Consider the following 3,981-nt stretch of genomic DNA (forward strand, 5'->3'; position numbering starts at 1 on the left):
CATTTATGCATCAATTTATTGTTGTTATGTTTCATTTTAAGTTAATCAAGATTACACTTAAATGGGGGAGGTTTGTTGGTGATTTTGATCATCAATGTTATTTAAGTGTAATGAGATTACTTTGTGTTGATCAAAAATGATCTTGATAAATATTAAACAAGTAAGGAAGGTGTGGAGTACACACTTGTTTAAGTTTGATCAAGTTTCAAAGTACACTGTCATTTAGGGGCGAAGCCCCTGAACGAACAGGGGTCCGGGGGCAGCGCCCCTGGGAGCGGGGTCCAAAGGGCGGCAGCCCCTGGCGGGGTCCAAGGGGTAGAGCCCCTGGCTGGTTTGACCCTTATCCATATATCCGTTTTTATGACAGTTTTTATGGTTTTATGACAGTTTATAACTGTCATATGACAGTTTTCAGACAAAGATATTAAAGTTGGTTTTGGTCTCATTTTCTGGTACACACGAAATATCATCAAACATTCTCGGTTTTTGTCTCTCTGAGTCTTATACAATTGAGGATTTGGGAGTACCACCAAATACTTCGATTTGAAAGTGATTATCACAATTCTCAGAATTTCCAAGCTTTTCTACACCCAAATTTCTAACAAGTTGTTGATGTCAAATCCCAAAAATGTAGAAAGAGCCATCGAAGAACATGCTTGCAATGCTGTTCTTTTCAAGGTACCCTTTTAAGTATTAGTAGAATATCTAAAAAATAAAACCACAACTCAAAAAGGAAAAAAAGGGGAAACTGCTGTATACGAAAATGAATATTGAGAATATTTTGTAGGTGAACCAAGTTGGAAGTATGACAGAAGCCATTAAAGTAGTGAAGATGGAAACGGATGACAATTGGGGTGTGGTAATATCACAAAAAAGTGGAGAAGCTGATGATTCTTTTTTTTAGCTGATTTATCAATGGGTCTTGCCACCAGCAAGAGAGCGCTCAGCCAAGTACAATCAGGAAGTCAAAAAATTAACATCCATGTAAAGTGACATAAAATGGAATTGCAAATAACAAAGTTTCTTTTCTTAACATTTAATAATGCAAAGAAAGTAAATGACGGTTGTGCCCTTACAATGATGAGGATGGAGGCTTTCACCGAGGTCAAGTGCCAAGAAAACAATGGTGACAAGAAGAAATATGTGACCATATATGTTCCTCATTTTGGAGTGTCTTGAGTTTTGTTTAAGGGTTCCACTGAGAGAATTTGGAGGGTAAAATGGTCAGAAAGATATTATCTGGTTCACTTTCATTCAGCCAGTTGACTTCATCGATAGAAACGGCGAATTCATGTAAGATCCATCTTCTACTTCAGGAACAATCGAATTGTTGACTACGACGCCCCCTGCACTTCTATTCCTCTTCAAGCCTCAACTGCCTTCTTTCTGTGTTCTCTTCAAGATACGTGTTTCATTCTGAATCGATAGTTTCTATTGGTAGCTGTGGGTTTTTGATTCCATGCTTTCAATTGGTGGTTGTGAGTATCCCTTCATGTTATCCCGATAAGTAGATGTGTGCTACTTTATGTTCTGACAGCCTGAGAGGCGAGCTTTCATCCATGAGGTTAAAATTTTGACTTTGATTTTATTGATGCTCTACTTGCTTATATATATGTTTCGATTTCAGTATATTGATTAGTATATTGATTGAGTACGAGATTCTTTGGTTGATTAGGAGTGCAACCCACATGATATTTCAGTTGACTGGGGTGTCTCGACTTAGATGCTTATTATCACCGACCTGGCAAAGAAATCAAGGTAACCGTTGATGAATTTCCTTATAACCTAAGGTAATTAATTTATTGATTTGTCTATCTGATTTTCTTTCAATTCAATGGAGTTAATGTCAATCGATTGTGAGAGTACGATGAAAACATGGGATTTTGAATAGTTTTTTATTTATTTGATTATTTTTTTATATATACATGTTTGCTTCCATATATTGATGCACTTTTGAATGCTATTTGTTATACATCCTTTCCTTTCTGCACCGTTTATTTGCGTTAGTAATGCAGGTCTGTATAGCCTTGATGATTATTGAAGGCCCTGTCAATGTAAGTTTTATTTTCTGGGTTGAAGGGTATTTTTGGATAACATTTAGACAAAAAGATCGAATCTTTGAAAATTTTATTTGTATTGTTGCTATTTCTGATGGTTCAACTTTTGGAAACCCCTTTTGTGAATCTTATAAATTGTGCTTCTTTACTCACTACAGATGCTGCAAGCTATTGTTTTGTTGCTGGAAAAAAATAAACTTCTTCTTGAGTTTGGACTTTGTCAGGCCCACGTTTTAAACATTTTTTTGTTTTTTTTTAATTATTAACAGATTTCATGATTTGTAAGGCCCAGATGGTGGTGTACTTTCTTATTTGCAAAATCTTGGATATAAGAGGCCATATATAACCTTCATGGATAGCATAACAATGGAATTTTGGATTGCTCTATGTGATCATACCCACTACAAAATCATAACACAGGTAAACTCTACATTTTAGCATTAAATATTTAAATAAAAACTCACAATCATACAATTATGACTTTTTTTCTTTTCTACCAGGTGTTCTTGCAATGCCAAAAAATGGAATTTGATTGTTCCCACATGTGTGATTTGCTTATATAGAAGCTAAGACTCCAACATACTTTTTTTCTACCAGAGAACTATTTTTGCAACGACAAAAAATGAAATTGGCTGACTTCTAGATGTCAGGTTTGCTTATGTAGCAGCTAACCCTTCACGAGATGGATTATGTACATATACACGTTGAAAGAATGAAAAAAAAAATTGAATCAGCGCCAACGGGCGCGCATGATTCCATCTAGTTAAAATAAAAAAAAATAACATTAGAAATAAAAATTACATTAATTAAAATAAAAAAAATAAAAATAACATTAGAAATAAAAATTATATTAATTAAAATAAAAAAATAAAAATAACATTAGAAATAAAAATTAAATTAATTAAAATAAAAAAATAAAAATAACATTAGAAATAAAAAAAAACTAAAATTACCAAGCTTAACTAAAAAAACCATCCCCTATTCTTACGTCGGACTCGAACGCACTCCTTCATCGTGAGAAATAGCTCTAAATATTCACCTTCGAGGTCGTCCGTTTTCATTTTCAAGATTTTCATATCAGTTTTTGTTTGAATCACCGATTGTGTTTCTATCATTTTTTGTTCTACCCGACTCAACATCACCGTCTTCGTTTCTTGAACGTGCACATAACGATCAAATTTCTCTCCAAATTGATCCATAACACTATAACACTAGATCTCGAAAACGTTGAAGCTGATTTTTTGCTTTATTTCTTCCAATCGGCCGACGAAAAGGTTGCTCATCTTCAAGATCGAGCGGTTCGTAGTTGATGTCGAAAAGTGTTCGGTCGTCCGATTGTTGAGACGTTCCGTCGGGGTTTCTTGAACGCTTTGAACCGGAAGATTGTGAACTTCCTTCCGTTTGCTCATCTATTTTAGAGCATCTTTCAACTTTAGCCAATGTTTCACATACGGAAAAGCTTTTTGGGTTGCCGTAGTTTTTTCAAATTGGTCCAAAGCCGCCTTGAAAACATCAAAATCATTTGACCCGCTTTTTTGTATGTTTAGGAGGTTGTTGTAAATTCCTCCAAATTCGATGCACTTGAGTCGAATCGCGCCACTTGGAGCTAATTTGATCGGGATTTCGACTTTCACTTTCCGTATAAAACATCGAATAAAGTTTCTCCCAAAAAACAACCGAACGTTTGACTATCGCCTTCAATCGAGTATTGGGAAGCTGAAATCCATGCCTCGACAAGCTTTTCTTCTTCGTTTTCTGTCCATGGGACCCTTTCTTAGGTGGTGTTGGGTCGGGCCAGTTTTTTTTTCCCTTTTTTTAGGTTGAGGTGGCGGTGAAGGTTGAGTTTCCGAATCAAAATCCGGCGAATGAGGGGGTTGTGATGGTTGTGGTTGGAATTGTTGTTGTTGGAGTTGTTGGAATTGTT

At 35.6% G+C, this 3,981-nt stretch overlaps 1 long non-coding RNA gene across 1 annotated transcript; it reads left to right on the forward strand.

Moving 5' to 3' along the window:
- The first annotated feature begins 579 nt into the window (after positions 1–579).
- LOC145092436 (uncharacterized) lies at positions 580–2,716 on the forward strand. The gene is made up of 4 exons (XR_013702549.1): positions 580–678; positions 788–1,564; positions 1,676–2,477; positions 2,558–2,716. It is a non-coding gene; the product is annotated as an uncharacterized LOC145092436 (long non-coding RNA).
- Positions 2,717–3,981: the final 1,265 nt, after the last annotated feature.

This window comes from Lactuca serriola, chromosome 3 (genome assembly GCF_051521515.1).
Source record: "Lactuca serriola cultivar US96UC23 chromosome 3, Lser_US96UC23_V15, whole genome shotgun sequence".
Taxonomy (NCBI): domain Eukaryota; kingdom Viridiplantae; phylum Streptophyta; class Magnoliopsida; order Asterales; family Asteraceae; genus Lactuca; species Lactuca serriola.